A 22,443-nucleotide genomic window follows, 5' to 3' on the forward strand; every position below is an offset into this window, starting at 1 on the left:
TTTTCTTTTGATAAATGGGTGTAGGCCTGGGAGATTGACAACTGATTCAAATTTGAGCCAAATTGGTGTTCGTATGTCCAAACTGAAGCAATTATCGTAAAGGTAAAGTTGTAGGGGGCGCTATAGCACCAAATTTCAAATTTTTCTGATAAATGGGTGTAGGTCTGGGCGATAGACGTCTGAGTCAAATTTGAGCAAAATCGGTGTTCGTATGTCCGACCTGAAGCAATTTTAATAAAATAATTAATTTGGAGGGCCAAGGGGTGAATTGTTATTGAGCCTCTGACTAATCGAACTGAAGCAATTTTAATAAAAAAAAATTTTAAAAACTTGTAGGGGGCGCTGTAGTGCAAAATTTCAGTTTCTTTTGACAAATAGGTGTAGGCCTGGGAGACAGATGTCTGAGTTAAATTTGAGCTAAATCGGTGTCCGTATGTCTGAACTGATGTCATTTTTGTAAATGTACATTTGTAGGGGGCGCTATAGTGCGAAATTTCAATTTCTTTTAATTTGTGGGTGTAGGCCTGGGAGATAGACGTCTGAGTCAAATTTCAGCCAAATTGGTGTTTGTATGTCTAAGCTGAAGCAATTTTTGTGATGGTAAATTTTCGAAAAAACTTTGCAAAGTTTGCAACCTCGTCGCACAAAAACAGTAACGCTGATTAAAAAAATTCGGCTAACTTTTGATACCCCACTTCTCTAGATACTGTACACCGATTTTGAGCTCATTTGGCCAAACGGCTTAGTAGGAGATAGTTAAAATAGAACGTCAGCGAAAACGCTGACTCAGCATTTTTGAAATTTCAATCCAATATGGCCGACTAAGGGTTGGTTTTGGGGCGTGGCCATTATAATATTTTTTGTTTGTCTCCTCATGATGAATCTGTCTACCAATTTTCGTGGCTCTACGACAAACTTTACGTTGGACGTGCTCCCATTGGCGTAATGCATTTCCACTTTTCAAGGGGGCGCTGCTGAAACATTTCTTTACCGACATCTACGAAACCTATATGTAAATTAAATTTCTCACACTTCTGAATTTTGTGCAAAATTTGGTGAGTTTGCGTAAATGTTCAGGTAGTCAAATTTGAGCTCAAAGAGCAGGAGAAGAAAAATAAATAAAAATTAAAGCTGCAAGCAGCATTGGGCGGGACCTCGCACCGGGCGATCCGCCTCCCCCGCGATCCGCCACCCGTGACTGTCGACGCCTCAGCTCCACTCACACCTCTCCGTCCCCATACCAGTTCCCATCCTTTAGTGTCTGTCCTCCTTACATCTGTACAGAACACCAGTGACCCTCTGCTGAAACCACCATCACCTTTAAAATGAGACTTTTATTTTGGAAACCCTACTGTGTGTATGTGCATTTGTTTTTAATGTGAGAGAAAGAATCAGTTTGAAAAATTAATTGAAATTGTATGAATAAGTGAGTATAAAAGTGATGATTTACCACATTTAAGGCTTTTATTTTGGAAAAACCCTATTGTGTGAGGATGTGTGTCTGTGAGAAAGAGTACTTTTGAATGAAGAAACATTGTACAAACAGTTGAGTGTTTGGTCATAAAAATGAAAAGAAGTTATGTAATAGACATTTTGTATTCTTAATTTTGGTTTTATTTTGAAAAAATGTACTCCGTGTACTTTTGAATGTGTGCAAAATTTCCAATATCCACAATACAATGCAGTAAAACCTGTTTTAAAATAAAAAAAAAAAAAAAAAATTTTGGATTACCTGGGACTTGAACCAGGGTCCTTAGGCTCCATAGGCAGCTACATGAACCACTGCACTACAGAGAGACATGTGAAAATGTGCACCAGCAAGACTTTTATAGGGATTTTGCCATTTGGAAAAGTGAAACTAAACATAGTGTTCAAAAAATCGCTATAATTCCATAACCGTAGGTCGTATCTGAAAAATTCTTTCACTTTTGGATTCTGCAGACTTGTGGGAATTCAATGAGGTCTAACTTTTATGTCAAAACTCTGAAATGAATAAGCAGTAATTGCAGAAACGTAGAGTAACTTTCAAAGGCAGATTGCCAACTTCCTGTTGGAGTTAGCTCATGAGTGTCAGTGTATGATTTGTCGGGCTCAATCAGACCAACATTTTGCCATTTGTTTCATGTTTCTGTGACATTCCTACTGGCTGCTAGGGCAGATTTTGTGTGTTTTTTAGTACATAGGTGGCGCTACAGAGTCCATTTTGGCACCCAAGGGGTTAATTTTTGATATTGTATGAAAGTGTTCACCAGCCATGACATACATGGCAAATTTGGTGAGTTTTGGAGCATGTTAAGGGGGTCAAATGGCAGTCTAAAGTGGAAAAAGTATGAAAATAAAAGAATTGTTATAAATCAACAACCGTACATCCTATCTCAAAATTTTTTGATGTGAGCATTGTGCTGAGTCCCATGAACATGTAGATATGTCACATGTCAGGAAAAACTGCAAAGTGAAAAATGAGTTCCAAACATCACAACTTTGCGGGCTTGTAAAAAAAAAACTAAGACAGTTCTGGAAAAAGTGAGAGATCACTTTTTTGAGGAGGTTTCACTCTATCTTTTGATGCTATTTAGAAGTCAATATGACAAACGGTGTCATCGGAGTTAGTTTTAGAAATTTTATTTTGAAAGGCATATTGCGAACTTCCTGTTGGAGTTAGGTCATAAGTGTCAGTGGATGATTTGTAGTGCTTCATCCAACAAGAATTTTGGCACTGGTTTCATGTCTGTACGACATTCCTAGTGGCCACTAGGGCTTTTCCCATTTTTTTCACATAGGTGGCGCTAGAGAGGCCATTTTGGCACCTATGGGGTTAATTTTTACATTTTATCAAATTTTTCGCCAGGCCTGACATGTGTGCCAAATTTGGTGATTTTTTGAGCATGTTTAGGGGGGCAAATTCCAGTTTAAAGCGTCACGGAAAAATAATAATAATAATAATAATATAATATAAAAACGAACGAAAAACAATAGGGCCTTGCTTGCAGGCAAGGCCTCTCACTGTGTGAGAGGGCCTTACCTTTCGGCTCGGTCCCTAATAATAAGAATATAAAAACGAACGAAAAACAATAGGGCCTTGCTTGCAGGCAAGGCCTCTCACTGTGTGAGAGGTCCTTACCTTTCAGCTCGGTCCCTAATAATAATAATAATAATATAAAAACGAACGAAAAACAATAGGGCCTTGCTTGCAGGCAAGGCCTCTCACTGTGTGAGAGGGCCTTACCTTTCGGCTCGGTCCCTAATAATATTAAAGCTGCAAGCAGCATTGGGCGGGACCTCGCACCGGACGCTCCGCCTCCCCCGCGATCCGCCTCCCGTGACCGTCCACACCTCAGCTCCACTCACACCTCTCCGTCCCCATACCAGTTCCCACCCTTTAGTGTCTGTCCTCCTTCCATCTGTACAGAACACCAGCGACCCTCTGCTGAAACCACCATCACCTTTAAAATGAGACTTTTAATTTGGAAACCCTACTGTGTGTATGTGCATTTGTTTTGTATGTGAGAGAAAGAATCAGTTTGAAAAATGAATTTAAATTGTGTGAATAATTGAGCATTAAAGTGATGATTTGTCACATTTAAGGCTTTTATTTTGGAAAAACCCTGTTGTGTGAGCATGTGTGTCTGTGAGAAAGAGTACTTTTGAATGAAGAAACATTGTACAAACAGTTGAGCGTTTGGTCATAAAAATGAAAAGAAGTTATGTAATAGACATTATGTATTATTTTTAATAGAGGTTTTATTTTAAAAAAAAATTTACTCTGTGTACTTTGTAATGTGTGCAAAATATCCAATATCCACAATACAATGCAGAAAAAACAGTTTTAAAATGAAAAAGAAAAAAAAAAAAAATTCTTGGAATGCCTGGGACTTGAACCAGGGTCCTCTTGTTCCATAGGCAGCTACATGAACCACTGCACTACAGACAGACACATATAGATGTGCACCAGGAAGATTTTTATAGGGAGTTTGCCATTGTGAAAAGTGGAAGTAAACATAGTCTTCAAAAAATCGCCATAATTCCATAACCGTAGGTCGTATCTGAAAAATTCTTTCAGTTTTGGATTCTGCAGACTTTTGGGAATTTAATGAGGTATAAGTTTTTACTCAAAAGTCTGAAATGAATAAGCAGTAATTGCAGAAACGTAGAGTAACTTTCAAAGGCAGATTGCCAACTCCCTGTTGGAGTTAGCTCATGAGTGTCAGTGTATGATTTGTCGGGCTCAATCAGACCAACATTTTGGCATTTGTTTCATGTTTCTGTGACATTCCTACTGGCCGCTAGGGCACATTTTGTGTGTTTTTTAGTACATAGGTGGCGCTACAGAGTCCATTTTGGCACCCAAGGGGTTAAATTTGATATTGTATGAAAGTGTTGACCAGCCATGACATACATGGCAAATTTGGTGAATTTCGGAGCATGTTAAGGGGGTCAAATGGCAGTCTAAAGTGGAAAAAGTATGAAAATAAACAAATAGTCATAAATCAATAACCGTACATGCTATCTGAAAATTTTTTGCATGTGAGCGTTGTGCTGAGTCCCGTGAACGCGTACATATGTCACATGTAGGGAAAAACTGCAAAGTGAAAAATGAGTTCCAAACATGGCAACTTTGCGGGCTTGTAAAAAAAAAAATAAGACAGTTAAGACTTAGCTACGAGATCACGTTTGTGAGGAGGGTTCACTCTATCTTTTGGTGCTATTTAGAAGTCAATAAAACAAACGGTGTCATCCGAGTAAGTTTTAGAAATTTTATTTTGAAAGGCATATTGCGAACTTCCTGTTGGAGTTAGGTCATAAGTGTCAGTGGATGATTTTTAGTGCTTTTTGCAACCAACATTTTGGTACTGGTTCTATGTCTGTACGACATTCCTACTGGCCACTAGGGCATTTGCCATTTTTTTCACATAGGTGGCGCTATAGAGCCCATTTTGGCACCTATGGGGTTAATTTTTTCATTTTATTAAATTTTTCGCCAGGCCTGACATGTGTGCCAAATTTGCTGAGTTTTTGAGCATGTTCAGGGGGTCAAAATCCAGTTTAAAGTGACGATAGTATAATAATAATAATAATTAAAGCTGCAAGCAGCATTGGGCGGGACCTCGCACCGGGCGATCCGCCTCCCCCGCGATCCGCCACCCGTGACTGTCGACGCCTCAGCTCCACTCACACCTGTCCGTCCCCATACCAGTTCCCATCCTTTAGTGTCTGTCCTCCTTACATCTGTACAGAACACCAGTGACCCTCTGCTGAAACCACCATCACCTTTAAAATGAGACTTTTATTTTGGAAACCCTACTGTGTGTATGTGCATTTGTTTTTAATGTGAGAGAAAGAATCAGTTTGAAAAATGAATTGAAATTGTATGAATAAGTGAGTATAAAAGTGATGATTTACCACATTTAAGGCTTTTATTTTGGAAAAACCCTATTGTGTGAGGATGTGTGTCTGTGAGAAAGAGTACTTTTGAATGAAGAAACATTGTACAAACAGTTGAGTGTTTGGTCATAAAAATGAAAAGAAGTTATGTAATAGACATTTTGTATTATTCTTAATTTTGGTTTTATTTTGAAAAAATGTACTCCGTGTACTTTTGAATGTGTGCAAAATTTCCAATATCCACAATACAATGCAGTAAAACCTGTTTTAAAATAAAATAAAATAAAAAAAAATTATTTGGATTATCTGGGACTTGAACCAGGGTCCTTCGGCTCCATAGGCAGCTACATGAACCACTGCACTACAGAGAGACATGTGAAAATGTGCACCAGCAAGACTTTTATAGGGATTTTGCCATTTGGAAAAGTGAAACTAAACATAGTCTTCAAAAAATCGCTATAATTCCATAACCGTAGGTCGTATCTGAAAAATTCTTTCACTTTTGGATTCTGCAGACTTGTGGGATTTCAATGAGGTCTAACTTTTATGTCAAAACTCTGAAATGAATAAGCAGTAATTGCAGAAACGTAGAGTAACTTTCAAAGGCAGATTGCCAACTTCCTGTTGGAGTTAGCTCATGAGTGTCAGTGTATGATTTGTCGGGCTCAATCAGACCAACATTTTGGCATTTGTTTCATGTTTCTGTGACATTCCTACTGGCTGCTAGGGCAGATTTTGTGTGTTTTTTAGTACATAGGTGGCGCTACAGAGTCCATTTTGGCACCCAAGGGGTTAATTTTTGATATTGTATGAAAGTGTTCACCAGCCATGACATACATGGCAAATTTGGTGAGTTTTGGAGCATGTTAAGGGGGTCAAATGGCAGTCTAAAGTGGAAAAAGTATGAAAATAAAAGAATTGTTATAAATCAACAACCGTACATCCTATCTCAAAACTTTTTGCATGTGAGCATTGTGCTGAGTCCCATGAACGTGCAGATATGTCACATGTCAGGAAAAACTGCAAAGTGAAAAATGAGTTCCAAACATCACAACTTTGCGGGCTTGTAAAAAAAAAACTAAGACAGTTCCGGAAAAAGTGAGAGATCACTTTTTTGAGGAGGTTTCACTCTATCTTTTGATGCTATTTAGAAGTCAATATGACAAACGGTGTCATCGGAGTTAGTTTTAGAAATTTTATTTTGAAAGGCATATTGCGAACTTCCTGTTGGAGTTAGGTCATAAGTGTCAGTGGATGATTTGTAGTGCTTCATCCAACAAGAATTTTGGCACTGGTTTCATGTCTGTATGACATTCCTAGTGGCCACTAGGGCTTTTCCCATTTTTTTCACATAGGTGGCGCTAGAGAGGCCATTTTGGCACCTATGGGGTTAATTTTTACATTTTATCAAATTTTTCGCCAGGCCTGACATGTGTGCCAAATTTGGTGAGTTTTTGAGCATGTTTAGGGGGGCAAATTCCAGTTTAAAGCATCACGGAAAAATAATAATAATAATAATTAAAGCTGCAAGCAGCATTGGGCGGGACCTCGCACCGGGCGATCCGCCTCCCCCGCGATCCGCCACCCGTGACTGTCGACGCCTCAGCTCCACTCACACCTGTCCGTCCCCATACCAGTTCCCATCCTTTAGTGTCTGTCCTCCTTACATCTGTACAGAACACCAGTGACCCTCTGCTGAAACCACCATCACCTTTAAAATGAGACTTTTATTTTGGAAACCCTACTGTGTGTATGTGCATTTGTTTTTAATGTGAGAGAAAGAATCAGTTTGAAAAATTAATTGAAATTGTATGAATAAGTGAGTATAAAAGTGATGATTTACCACATTTAAGGCTTTTATTTTGGAAAAACCCTATTGTGTGAGGATGTGTGTCTGTGAGAAAGAGTACTTTTGAATGAAGAAACATTGTACAAACAGTTGAGTGTTTGGTCATAAAAATGAAAAGAAGTTATGTAATAGACATTTTGTATTATTCTTAATTTTGGTTTTATTTTGAAAAAATGTACTCCGTGTACTTTTGAATGTGTGCAAAATTTCCAATATCCACAATACAATGCAGTAAAACCTGTTTTAAAATAAAATAAAATAAAAAAAGAATTTTTGAATTACCTGGGACTTGAACCAGGGTCCTTCGGCTCCATAGGTAGTTACATGAACCACTGCACTACAGAGAGACATGTGAAAATGTGCACCAGCAAGACTTTTATAGGGATTTTGCCATTTGGAAAAGTGAAACTAAACATAGTCTTCAAAAAATTGCTATAATTCCATAACCGTAGGTCGTATCTGAAAAATTCTTTCACTTTTGGATTCTGCAGACTTGTGGGAATTCAATGAGGTCTAACTTTTATGTCAAAACTCTGAAATGAATAAGCAGTAATTGCAGAAACGTAGAGTAACTTTCAAAGGCAGATTGCCAACTTCCTGTTGGAGTTAGCTCATGAGTGTCAGTGTATGATTTGTCGGGCTCAATCAGACCAACATTTTGGCATTTGTTTCATGTTTCTGTGACATTCCTACTGGCTGCTAGGGCAGATTTTGTGTGTTTTTTAGTACATAGGTGGCGCTACAGAGTCCATTTTGGCACCCAAGGGGTTAATTTTTGATATTGTATGAAAGTGTTCACCAGCCATGACATACATGGCAAATTTGGTGAGTTCTGGAGCATGTTAAGGGGGTCAAATGGCAGTCTAAAGTGGAAAAAGTATGAAAATAAAAGAATTGTTATAAATCAACAACCGTACATCCTATCTCAAAATTTTTTGCATGTGAGCATTGTGCTGAGTCCCATGAACGTGTAGATATGTCACATGTCAGGAAAAACTGCAAAGTGAAAAATGAGTTCCAAACATCACAACTTTGCGGGCTTGTAAAAAAAAAACTAAGACAGTTCCGGAAAAAGTGAGAGATCACTTTTTTGAGGAGGTTTCACTCTATCTTTTGATGCTATTTAGAAGTCAATATGACAAACGGTGTCATCGGAGTTAGTTTTAGAAATTTTATTTTGAAAGGCATATTGCGAACTTCCTGTTGGAGTTAGGTCATAAGTGTCAGTGGATGATTTGTAGTGCTTCATCCAACAAGCATTTTGGCACTGGTTTCATGTCTGTACGACATTCCTAGTGGCCACTAGGGCTTTTCCCATTTTTTTCACATAGGTGGCGCTAGAGAGGCCATTTTGGCACCTATGGGGTTAATTTTTACATTTTATCAAATTTTTCGCCAGGCCTGACATGTGTGCCAAATTTGGTGAGTTTTTGAGCATGTTTAGGGGGGCAAATTCCAGTTTAAAGCGTCACGGAAAAATAATAATAATAATAATAATAATAATATAAAAACGAACGAAAAAACAATAGGGCCTTGCTTGCAGGCAAGGCCTCTCACTGCGTGAGAGGGCCTTACCTTTCGGCTCGGTCCCTAATAATATAAAAACGAACGAAAAACAATAGGGCCTTGCTTGCAGGCAAGGCCTCTCACTGTGTGAGAGGGCCTTACCTTTCGGCTCGGTCCCTAATAATAATAATAATAATAAATTAAAGCTGCAAGCAGCATTGGGCGGGACCTCGCACCGGGCGATCCGCCTCCCCCGCGATCCGCCACCCTTGACTGTCGACGCCTCAGCTCCACTCACACCTCTCCGTCCCCATACCAGTTCCCATCCTTTAGTGTCTGTCCTCCTTACATCTGTACAGAACACCAGTGACCCTCTGCTGAAACCACCATATCCTTTAAAATGAGACTTTTATTTTGGAAACCCTACTGTGTGTATGTGCATTTGTTTTTAATGTGAGAGAAAGAATCAGTTTGAAAAATGAATTGAAATTGTATGAATAAGTGAGTATAAAAGTGATGATTTACCACATTTAAGGCTTTTATTTTGGAAAAACCCTATTGTGTGAGGATGTGTGTCTGTGAGAAAGAGTACTTTTGAATGAAGAAACATTGTACAAACAGTTGAGTGTTTGGTCATAAAAATGAAAAGAAGTTATGTAATAGACATTTTGTATTATTCTTAATTTTGGTTTTATTTTGAAAAAATGTACTCCGTGTACTTTTGAATGTGTGCAAAATTTCCAATATCCACAATACAATGCAGTAAAACCTGTTTTAAAATAAAATAAAATAAAAAAAAATTATTTGGATTATCTGGGACTTGAACCAGGGTCCTTCGGCTCCATAGGCAGCTACATGAACCACTGCACTACAGAGAGACATGTGAAAATGTGCACCAGCAAGACTTTTATAGGGATTTTGCCATTTGGAAAAGTGAAACTAAACATAGTCTTCAAAAAATCGCTATAATTCCATAACCGTAGGTCGTATCTGAAAAATTCTTTCACTTTTGGATTCTGCAGACTTGTGGGATTTCAATGAGGTCTAACTTTTATGTCAAAACTCTGAAATGAATAAGCAGTAATTGCAGAAACGTAGAGTAACTTTCAAAGGCAGATTGCCAACTTCCTGTTGGAGTTAGCTCATGAGTGTCAGTGTATGATTTGTCGGGCTCAATCAGACCAACATTTTGGCATTTGTTTCATGTTTCTGTGACATTCCTACTGGCTGCTAGGGCAGATTTTGTGTGTTTTTTAGTACATAGGTGGCGCTACAGAGTCCATTTTGGCACCCAAGGGGTTAATTTTTGATATTGTATGAAAGTGTTCACCAGCCATGACATACATGGCAAATTTGGTGAGTTTTGGAGCATGTTAAGGGGGTCAAATGGCAGTCTAAAGTGGAAAAAGTATGAAAATAAAAGAATTGTTATAAATCAACAACCGTACATCCTATCTCAAAAATTTTTGCATGTGAGCATTGTGCTGAGTCCCATGAACGTGTAGATATGTCACATGTCAGGAAAAACTGCAAAGTGAAAAATGAGTTCCAAACATCACAACTTTGCGGGCTTGTAAAAAAAAAACTAAGACAGTTCCGGAAAAAGTGAGAGATCACTTTTTTGAGGAGGTTTCACTCTATCTTTTGATGCTATTTAGAAGTCAATATGACAAACGGTGTCATCGGAGTTAGTTTTAGAAATTTTATTTTGAAAGGCATATTGCGAACTTCCTGTTGGAGTTAGGTCATAAGTGTCAGTGGATGATTTGTAGTGCTTCATCCAACAAGAATTTTGGCACTGGTTTCATGTCTGTACGACATTCCTAGTGGCCACTAGGGCTTTTCCCATTTTTTTCACATAGGTGGCGCTAGAGAGGCCATTTTGGCACCTATGGGGTTAATTTTTACATTTTATCAAATTTTTCGCCAGGCCTGACATGTGTGCCAAATTTGGTGAGTTTTTGAGCATGTTTAGGGGGGCAAATTCCAGTTTAAAGCGTCACGGAAAAATAATAATAATTAAAGCTGCAAGCAGCATTGGGCGGGACCTCGCACCGGGCGATCCGCCTTCCCCGCGATCCGCCACCCGTGACTGTCGACGCCTCAGCTCCACTCACACCTGTCCGTCCCCATACCAGTTCCCATCCTTTAGTGTCTGTCCTCCTTACATCTGTACAGAACACCAGTGACCCTCTGCTGAAACCACCATCACCTTTAAAATGAGACTTTTATTTTGGAAACCCTACTGTGTGTATGTGCATTTGTTTTTAATGTGAGAGAAAGAATCAGTTTGAAAAATTAATTGAAATTGTATGAATAAGTGAGTATAAAAGTGATGATTTACCACATTTAAGGCTTTTATTTTGGAAAAACCCTATTGTGTGAGGATGTGTGTCTGTGAGAAAGAGTACTTTTGAATGAAGAAACATTGTACAAACAGTTGAGTGTTTGGTCATAAAAATGAAAAGAAGTTATGTAATAGACATTTTGTATTATTCTTAATTTTGGTTTTATTTTGAAAAAATGTACTCCGTGTACTTTTGAATGTGTGCAAAATTTCCAATATCCACAATACAATGCAGTAAAACCTGTTTTAAAATAAAATTAAAAAAAAAATTTAGTGGATTACCTGGGACTTGAACCTGGGTCCTTCAGCTCCATAGGCAGCTACATGAACCACTGCACTACAGAGAGTCATGTGAAAATGTGCACCAGCAAGACTTTTATAGGGATTTTGCCATTTGGAAAAGTGAAACTAAACATAGTCTTCAAAAAATCGCTATAATTCCATAACCGTAGGTCGTATCTGAAAAATTCTTTCACTTTTGGATTCTGCAGACTCGTGGGAATTCAATGAGGTCTAACTTTTATGTCAAAACTCTGAAATGAATAAGCAGTAATTGCAGAAACGTAGAGTAACTTTCAAAGGCAGATTGCCAACTTCCTGTTGGAGTTAGCTCATGAGTGTCAGTGTATGATTTGTCGGGCTCAATCAGACCAACATTTTGGCATTTGTTTCATGTTTCTGTGACATTCCTACTGGCTGCTAGGGCAGATTTTGTGTGTTTTTTAGTACATAGGTGGCGCTACAGAGTCCATTTTGGCACCCAAGGGGTTAATTTTTGATATTGTATGAAAGTGTTCACCAGCCATGACATACATGGCAAATTTGGTGAGTTTTGGAGCATGTTAAGGGGGTCAAATGGCAGTCTAAAGTGGAAAAAGTATGAAAATAAAAGAATTGTTATAAATCAACAACCGTACATCCTATCTCAAAAATTTTTGCATGTGAGCATTGTGCTGAGTCCCATGAACGTGTAGATATGTCACATGTCAGGAATAACTGCAAAGTGAAAAATGAGTTCCAAACATCACAACTTTGCGGGCTTGTAAAAAAAAAACTAAGACAGTTCCGGAAAAAGTGAGAGATCACTTTTTTGAGGAGGTTTCACTCTATCTTTTGATGCTATTTAGAAGTCAATATGACAAACGGTGTCATCGGAGTTAGTTTTAGAAATTTTATTTTGAAAGGCATATTGCGAACTTCCTGTTGGAGTTAGGTCATAAGTGTCAGTGGATGATTTGTAGTGCTTCATCCAACAAGAATTTTGGCACTGGTTTCATGTCTGTACGACATTCCTAGTGGCCACTAGGGCTTTTCCCATTTTTTTCACATAGGTGGCGCTAGAGAGGCCATTTTGGCACCTATGGGGTTAATTTTTGCATTTTATCAAATTTTTCGCCAGGCCTGACATGTGTGCCAAATTTGGTGAGTTTTTTAGTATGTTTAGGGGGGCAAATTCCAGTTTAAAGCGTCACGGAAAAATAATAATAATAATAATAATATAATTAAAGCTGCAAGCAGCATTGGGCGGGACCTCGCACCGGGCGATCCGCCTCCCCCGCGATCCGCCACCCGTGACTGTCGACGCCTCAGCTCCACTCACACCTCTCCGTCCCCATACCAGTTCCCATCCTTTAGTGTCTGTCCTCCTTACATCTGTACAGAACACCAGTGACCCTCTGCTGAAACCACCATCACCTTTAAAATGAGACTTTTATTTTGGAAACCCTACTGTGTGTATGTGCATTTGTTTTTAATGTGAGAAAAAGAATCAGTTTGAAAAATGAATTGAAATTGTATGAATAAGTGAGTATAAAAGTGATGATTTACCACATTTAAGGCTTTTATTTTGGAAAAACCCTATTGTGTGAGGATGTGTGTCTGTGAGAAAGAGTACTTTTGAATGAAGAAACATTGTACAAACAGTTGAGTGTTTGGTCATAAAAATGAAAAGAAGTTATGTAATAGACATTTTGTATTATTCTTAATTTTGGTTTTATTTTGAAAAAATGTACTCCGTGTACTTTTGAATGTGTGCAAAATTTCCAATATCCATAATACAATGCAGTAAAACCTGTTTTAAAATAAAATTTAAAAAAAAATAAATTTTTGGATTACCTGGGATTTGAACCTGGGTCCTTCGGCTCCATAGGTAGCTACATGAACCACTGCACTACAGAGAGACATGTAAAAATGTGCACCAGCAAGACTTTTATAGGGATTTTGCCATTTGGAAAAGTGAAACTAAACATAGTCTTCAAAAAATCGCTATAATTCCATAACCGTAGGTCGTATCTGAAAAATTCTTTCACTTTTGGATTCTGCAGACTCGTGGGAATTCAATGAGGTCTAACTTTTATGTCAAAACTCTGAAATGAATAAGCAGTAATTGCAGAAACGTAGAGTAACTTTCAAAGGCAGATTGCCAACTTCCTGTTGGAGTTAGCTCATGAGTGTCAGTGTATGATTTGTCGGGCTCAATCAGACCAACATTTTGGCATTTGTTTCATGTTTCTGTGACATTCCTACTGGCTGCTAGGGCAGATTTTGTGTGTTTTTTAGTACATAGGTGGCGCTACAGAGTCCATTTTGGCACCCAAGGGGTTAATTTTTGATATTGTATGAAAGTGTTCACCAGCCATGACATACATGGCAAATTTGGTGAGTTTTGGAGCATGTTAAGGGGGTCAAATGGCAGTCTAAAGTGGAAAAAGTATGAAAATAAAAGAATTGTTATAAATCAACAACCGTACATCCTATCTCAAAACTTTTTGCATGTGAGCATTGTGCTGAGTCCCATGAACGTGCAGATATGTCACATGTCAGGAAAAACTGCAAAGTGAAAAATGAGTTCCAAACATCACAACTTTGCGGGCTTGTAAAAAAAAAACTAAGACAGTTCCGGAAAAAGTGAGAGATCACTTTTTTGAGGAGGTTTCACTCTATCTTTTGATGCTATTTAGAAGTCAATATGACAAACGGTGTCATCGGAGTTAGTTTTAGAAATTTTATTTTGAAAGGCATATTGCGAACTTCCTGTTGGAGTTAGGTCATAAGTGTCAGTGGATGATTTGTAGTGCTTCATCCAACAAGAATTTTGGCACTGGTTTCATGTCTGTATGACATTCCTAGTGGCCACTAGGGCTTTTCCCATTTTTTTCACATAGGTGGCGCTAGAGAGGCCATTTTGGCACCTATGGGGTTAATTTTTACATTTTATCAAATTTTTCGCCAGGCCTGACATGTGTGCCAAATTTGGTGAGTTTTTGAGCATGTTTAGGGGGGCAAATTCCAGTTTAAAGCATCACGGAAAAATAATAATAATAATAATTAAAGCTGCAAGCAGCATTGGGCGGGACCTCGCACCGGGCGATCCGCCTCCCCCGCGATCCGCCACCCGTGACTGTCGACGCCTCAGCTCCACTCACACCTCTCCGTCCCCATACCAGTTCCCATCCTTTAGTGTCTGTCCTCCTTACATCTGTACAGAACACCAGTGACCCTCTGCTGAAACCACCATCACCTTTAAAATGAGACTTTTATTTTGGAAACCCTACTGTGTGTATGTGCATTTGTTTTTAATGTGAGAAAAAGAATCAGTTTGAAAAATGAATTGAAATTGTATGAATAAGTGAGTATAAAAGTGATGATTTACCACATTTAAGGCTTTTATTTTGGAAAAACCCTATTGTGTGAGGATGTGTGTCTGTGAGAAAGAGTACTTTTGAATGAAGAAACATTGTACAAACAGTTGAGTGTTTGGTCATAAAAATGAAAAGAAGTTATGTAATAGACATTTTGTATTATTCTTAATTTTGGTTTTATTTTGAAAAAATGTACTCCGTGTACTTTTGAATGTGTGCAAAATTTCCAATATCCATAATACAATGCAGTAAAACCTGTTTTAAAATAAAATTAAAAAAAAAAAAATTTTTGGATTACCTGGGATTTGAACCTGGGTCCTTCGGCTCCATAGGTAGCTACATGAACCACTGCACTACAGAGAGACATGTAAAAATGTGCACCAGCAAGACTTTTATAGGGATTTTGCCATTTGGAAAAGTGAAACTAAACATAGTCTTCAAAAAATCGCTATAATTCCATAACCGTAGGTCGTATCTGAAAAATTCTTTCACTTTTGGATTCTGCAGACTCGTGGGAATTCAATGAGGTCTAACTTTTATGTCAAAACTCTGAAATGAATAAGCAGTAATTGCAGAAACGTAGAGTAACTTTCAAAGGCAGATTGCCAACTTCCTGTTGGAGTTAGCTCATGAGTGTCAGTGTATGATTTGTCGGGCTCAATCAGACCAACATTTTGGCATTTGTTTCATGTTTCTGTGACATTCCTACTGGCTGCTAGGGCAGATTTTGTGTGTTTTTTAGTACATAGGTGGCGCTACAGAGTCCATTTTGGCACCCAAGGGGTTAATTTTTGATATTGTATGAAAGTGTTCACCAGCCATGACATACATGGCAAATTTGGTGAGTTCTGGAGCATGTTAAGGGGGTCAAATGGCAGTCTAAAGTGGAAAAAGTATGAAAATAAAAGAATTGTTATAAATCAACAACCGTACATCCTATCTCAAAAATTTTTGCATGTGAGCATTGTGCTGAGTCCCATGAACGTGTAGATATGTCACATGTCAGGAAAAACTGCAAAGTGAAAAATGAGTTCCAAACATCACAACTTTGCGGGCTTGTAAAAAAAAAACTAAGACAGTTCCGGAAAAAGTGAGAGATCACTTTTTTGAGGAGGTTTGACTCTATCTTTTGATGCTATTTAGAAGTCAATATGACAAACGGTGTCATCGGAGTTAGTTTTAGAAATTTTATTTTGAAAGGCATATTGCGAACTTCCTGTTGGAGTTAGGTCATAAGTGTCAGTGGATGATTTGTAGTGCTTCATCCAACAAGAATTTTGGCACTGGTTTCATGTCTGTACCACATTCCTAGTGGCCACTAGGGCTTTTCCCATTTTTTTCACATAGGTGGCGCTAGAGAGGCCATTTTGGCACCTATGGGGTTAATTTTTACATTTTATCAAATTTTTCGCCAGGCCTGACATGTGTGCCAAATTTGGTGAGTTTTTGAGCATGTTTAGGGGGGCAAATTCCAGTTTAAAGCGTCACGGAAAAATAATAATAATAATAATAATAATAATAATATAAAAACGAACGAAAAACAATAGGGCCTTGCTTGCAGGCAAGGCCTCTCACTGTGTGAGAGGGCCTTACCTTTCGGCTCGGTCCCTAAAAACGAACGAAAAACAATAGGGCCTTGCTTGCAGGCAAGGCCTCTCACTGTGTGAGAGGGCCTTACCTTTCGGCTCGGTCCCTAAAAACGAACGAATAACAATAGGGCCTTGCTTGCAGGCAAGGCCTCTCACTGTGTGAGAGGGCCTTACCTTTCGGCTCGGTCCCTAAAAACGAACGAATAACAATAGGGCCTTGCTTGCAGGCAAGGCCTCTCACTGTGTGAGAGGGCCTTACCTTTCGGCTCGGTCCCTAATAATAATATAAAAACGAACGAAAAACAATAGGGCCTTGCTTGCAGGCAAGGCCTCTCACTGCGTGAGAGGGCCTTACCTTTCGGCTCGGTCCCTAAAAACGAACGAAAAACAATAGGGCCTTGCTTGCAGGCAAGGCCTCTCACTGTGTGAGAGGGCCTTACCTTTCGGCTCGGTCCCTAATAATAATATCTAAACGAAAGAATAACAATAGGGCCTTGCTTGCAGGCAAGGCCTCTCACTGTGTGAGAGGGCCTTACCTTTCGGCTCGGTCCCTAATAATAATAATATAAAAACGAACGAAAAACAATAGGGCCTTGCTTGCAGGCAAGGCCTCTCACTGTGTGAGAGGGCCTTACCTTTCGGCTCGGTCCCTAATTAAAACCGCAAGCGGTGTTAAGGCCCTCACCCTCCCACGCAACTGCCTCCCCACGTAACCGCCGAGTACACCGACAGTGAGAGGACACTGTATCGTGGGCTCAATCAGACATTCGGCGACATAAACAACGTTTTATACTTCTGACAACGCCCGCTCAATCGCGAGCTCATCACAGCCACGCCCAACATTTGATCAAAAATGTAGGTAAGAACTTTTGATCACACGTGTGTAGGTGATTTTCACCCACTTTGGTCCAAATTGGATGTAAACCCTAGGAGGAGAGGATGAAAGTATGAGGGGTGGGATTCTAAGAGAAACCCATTCATTTCTATGGCACCGTTTTGATGTGATCATGACAACACAATTGTAAATAGGGGTGTGTCCTCATTGGCTTTTTGGTTCAGTTTGGCATGAGGAATGTGTGTGCCAAATATCTTTTGCCTATGTCAAAAATTTTTTTTAACTCCCATTCAAAAACTGTAGGGGGCGTCAGAGAGCCATTTTACAATCCAACTATAAGAATTACATATCATCATGTTCAGGTTGTCATTCCGCACAAATGTTACTTTGGGTCCAACTCAATCTGACCCTCTGTGTGTGAGATATACACACTTTTATACTTCTAAAAATGGCCGCTTATTTGTGAGGTCATCACAGCCACGCCCAACATTTGATCAAAAATGTAAATGTTAACTTTTGATCACACATGTGTGTAGGTGATTTTCACCCAGTTTGGTCCAAATTGGATGTAAACCCTAGGAGGAGATGATGAAAGGATGAGGGGTGGGATTTTACAGGTCCACACTTCCACCCAATATGGCCGACTTCCTGTTGGGTTTAGGGTTGGGCCATAATGTAATTTTTTACTTGTCCTACCATGGACTATGTCTGTACCGAGTTTCATACTTCTATGTTGAAATTTTTTTTGGGTGGGTTCCCATTCACGCAATGTATTTTCATATTTTGAGGGGGCGTGGCCAAGTCATTTTTCAATATTTCTAAAATTCTTCTTGCTGAAAAATTCCACTTTTCCACAGTGTAATTTTCAGTCTGTGTACCATTAGTGGAACACAAAGAGTTTTTCAGCAATTACATCCCTGGGACAAAACCCCATTCATTTGAATGGAACAATTTTGGTGTCGTCATGGCAACACAATTTTAAATAGGGGTGTGTCCTCATTGGCTTTTTGGTTCAGTTTGATATGACAGATGTGTGTGTCAATTTTTTTTTGCCTATGTCCAAAAATTTTTTTCACTCCCATTCAAAAACTGTAGGGGGCGTGAAAGAGCCATTTTACGATCCAACCATAAGAGTAACATATCGTGTTCAGGTTGTCATTCCGCACAAATGTTACTTTGGGTCCAACTCAATCTGATACTCTGTGTGTGAGATATACAGATTTTTATACCTCTAAAAATGGCCGCTTCATTGTAAGGTCATCAAAGCCACGCCCAACATTTGATCAAAAATGTAAATGGTAACTTTTGATCACACATGTGTGTAGGTGATTTTCACCCAGTTTGGTCCAAATTGGATGTAAACCCTAGGAGGAGATGATGAAAGGATGAGGGGTGGGATTTTAGAGGTCCACACTTCCACCCAATATGGCCGACTTCCTGTTGGGTTTAGGGTGGGGCCATAATGTAATTTTTTACTTGTCCTAACATGGGCTATGTCTGTACCAAGTTTCAAGTTTGTACGATGAAAAAAATTTGGGGAGGGCTCCCATCCGCGTAATGTATTTTGATTTTTGAGGGGGCGCTACCGAGTCATTTTCCGAAATTTTTTCTTGGCGACTTCAAATAAAAAAAATTTTCGCCGGGCTTGAATTTTTGGTCAAATAAAATGGACTTTTTGTGAACGCTGAATGGGTGAAATTTGGGATCAAAGCAGCATAGAATAATAATAATAATAACGGAACCATGCGGTTTTAATAGGCCCTCGCCGACATGTATGTCTGGGCTCGGGCCTAATAACAGAACCATGCGGTTTTAATAGGCCCTCGCCGACATGTATGTCTGGGCTCGGGCCTAAAAATAAATAAATAAATAAAAATAATAAGAATCTGAGCAAGAACAATATAGCTGTTTCTATGGCAACCGCATATTTGGCCTTATGTTAAAGCTCTCGAGGTCCCCCACATGTCTGTGGGGTTAGATGTCACGTGTCGTGCACTTACACCCACGTGACTGACCCCGAGTGGGCGTGTCCCATTGACTCCCATTCATTCTGAGCAGGTGTAAATATGTGACTTGTGCACATGTCATGTACATCGTCGGAAAGGTCTCAGTGCCGTGAATGTGAATATGTGTGAGAGTGGTGACAGTGGCAAAAGGCGACCGCGTCACTGGCGATTTCGTCCCCATGCGCCCACTGCAGATTCAATAGGCCCTGCGCCGGCTTTACTCGGCTCGGGCCTAATAAAAATAAAAATAATAATAATCTGAGCAAGAACAATATAGGCATTTCCGTGGCAACCACGTATTTGACTGTATTTGAAAGCTCTCGAGGTCCCCCACATGTCTGTGGGGTCAGATGTCACGTGTCGTGCACTTACACCTATGTGACTGACCCCGAATGGGCGTGTCCCATTGACTCCCATTCATTCAGAGCAGGTGTAAATATGCGATTTGTGCACATGTCATGTACATCGTCGGAAAGGTCTCAGTGCCGTGAATGTGAATATGTGTGAGAGTGGCGACAGTGGCGAAAGGCGACCGCGTCACTGGCGATTTCGTCCCCATGCGCCCACTGCAGACTCAATAGGCCCTGCGCCGGCTTTACTCGGCTCGGGCCTAATTAAATAAAAATAATAATAATCTGAGCAAGAACAATATAGCCGTTTCTATGGCAACCATGTATTTGGCCTTATTTGAAAGCTCTCGAGCTCCCCCACATGTCTGTGGGGTCAGATGTCACGTGTCGTGCACTTATACACACATGACTGAACGCGACTGGGCGTGTCCCATTGACTCCCATTCATTCAGAGCAGGTGTAAATATGCGATTTCTGCACATGTCATGTACATCTTCGGAAAGGTCTCAGGGCCGTGAATGTGAATATGTGTGAGAGTGGCGACAGTGGCGAAAGGCGACCGCATCACTGGCGATTTCGGCCCCATGCGCCCACTGCAGACTCAATAGGCCCTGCGCCGGCTTTACTCGGCTCGGGCCTAATAAGACAAAAAAATTTTTAAAAAATAAAATAAAAATAATAATAATCTGAGCAAGAACAATATAGCCGTTTCCGTGGCAACTACATATTTGGCCCTATTTGAAAGCTCTCGAGGTCCCCCACATGTCTGTGGGGTCAGATGTCACGTGTCGTGCACTTACACCCATGTGACTGACCCCGAGTGGGTGTGGCCCATTGACTCCCATTCATTCTGAGCAGGTGTAAATATGCGATTTGTGCACATGTCATGTACATTGTCGGAAAGGTCTCAGTGCCGTGAATGTGAATATGTGTGAGAGTGGCGACAGTGGCGAAAGGCGACCGCGTCACTGGCGATTTCGTCCCCATGCGCCCACTGCAGACTCAATAGGCCCTGCGCCGGCTTTACTCGGCTCGGGCCTAGTAATAATCTGAGCAAGAACAATATAGCTGTTTCCGTGGCAACCACGTATTTGGCCTTATTTGAAAGCTCTCGAGGTCCCCCACATGTCTGTGGGGTCAGAGGTCACGTGTCGTGCACTTACACCCACGTGACTGACCCCGACTGGGCGCGTCCCATTGACTCCCATTCATTCTGAGCAGGTGTAAATATGCGATTTGTGCACATGTCAAATACATCTTCGGAAAGGTCTCAGTGCCGTGAATGTGAATATGTGTGAGAGTGGCGACAGTGGCGAAATGCGACCACGTCAGTGGCGATTTCATCCCCGTGCGCCCACTGCAGACTCAATAGGCCCTGCGCCGGCTTTACTCGGCTCGGGCCTAATAAATAAAAATAATAATAATAATCTGAGCAAGAACAATATAGCCGTTTCTATGGCAACCATGTATTTGGCCTTATTTGAAAGCTCTCGAGCTCCCCCACATTTCTGTGGGGTCAGATGTCACGTGTCGTGCACTTACACACACGTGAATGACCCCGAGTGCGCGTGTCCCATTGACTCCCATTCATTCTGAGCAGGTGTAAATATGCGATTTGTGCACGTGTCATGTACATCTTCGGAAAGGTCTCAGTGCCGTGAATGTGAATATGTGTCAGAGTGGCGACAGTGGAGAAAGGCGACCGCGTCACTGGCAATTTCGTCCCCATGTGCCCACTGCAGACTCAATAGGCCCTGCGCCGGCTTTACTCGGCTCGGGCCTAATAATATCATAACGAACGAATAACAATAGGGCCTTGCTTGCAGGCAAGGCCTCTCACTCTGTGAGAGGGCCTTACCTTTCGGCTCGGTCCCTAATTATAAATTAAAGCTGCAAGCAGCATTGGGCGGGACCTCGCACTGGGCGATCCGCTTCCCGTGTGTTCTGTCTCCCATGTGTTCCGCCTCCCATACATTTCGCCTCCCATTAGTTCTGCCTCCTGTGTGTTCCACCTCCCATGTGTTCTGCCTCCTGTGCCTTCCACCTCCCATATGTTCCACCTCCCGTTAGTTCCGCTTTCCATATGTTCCGCCTCCTGTTAGTTCCGCCTTCCATATGTTCTGCCTCCCGTGCGTTCCGCCTCCCATACGTTTCGCCTCCCATGAGTTCTCCCTCCCCTATGTTCTATCTCCCGTATGCTCTACCTCCCGTGAGTTCCACCTCCCGTGGCCGTCGACACCTCAGCTCCACTCACACCTCTCCATCCCGACACCAGCCCCCTTCCTTTTGCATCCATCCTCCTTTCATCCCTATAGAACACCTGCGCCCCTCTGCTGAAACCACCATCACCTTTTAATGAGGCTTTTATTTTGAAAAGCCTACTGTGTGTGTATGCAAGTGTGTGTGACAGACACAATCCGTTTGAGTGACTTGAAATTGTACAAACAGGTGAGCATAAAACTTATACTTCACCATTTTTAATAAGGCTTTGACTGTAAAACTTTAGTGTGTGTGTGTGTGTACCATTCAAATTTTTATCATGTCCTCATTTTTATTCTAGTGTATATATATATATATATATATATATATATATATATATATATATACACACACACACACACATATATATATATATATATATATATATATATATATATATACACACACACACACACACATATATATATATATATATATATATATATATATATATATATATATATATACACACACACACACACATATATATATATATATATATATATATATATATATATATATATATATATATAGGGTGGGGAAGCAAAATTTACAATATTTTGAGGCAGGGATTGAAAGACAGTGTATGACCAATTAGTTTATTGAAAGTCATGAGAATTTATTTGCCACAAGAAAATGGACATAATAGAAAATGTTTTTATTCTATGTGTCCTCCTTC

The 22,443-nt window shown here is 40.2% G+C and overlaps 1 protein-coding gene across 6 annotated transcripts in view; it reads left to right on the plus strand.

The window, feature by feature from the left end:
- tec (tec protein tyrosine kinase) overlaps positions 1-22,443 on the plus strand; it is a 128,829-nt gene that overhangs the window by 55,774 nt on the left and 50,612 nt on the right. The window lies entirely within an intron of this gene.

Source organism: Sphaeramia orbicularis, chromosome 18 (assembly GCF_902148855.1).
Source record: "Sphaeramia orbicularis chromosome 18, fSphaOr1.1, whole genome shotgun sequence".
Taxonomy (NCBI): domain Eukaryota; kingdom Metazoa; phylum Chordata; class Actinopteri; order Kurtiformes; family Apogonidae; genus Sphaeramia; species Sphaeramia orbicularis.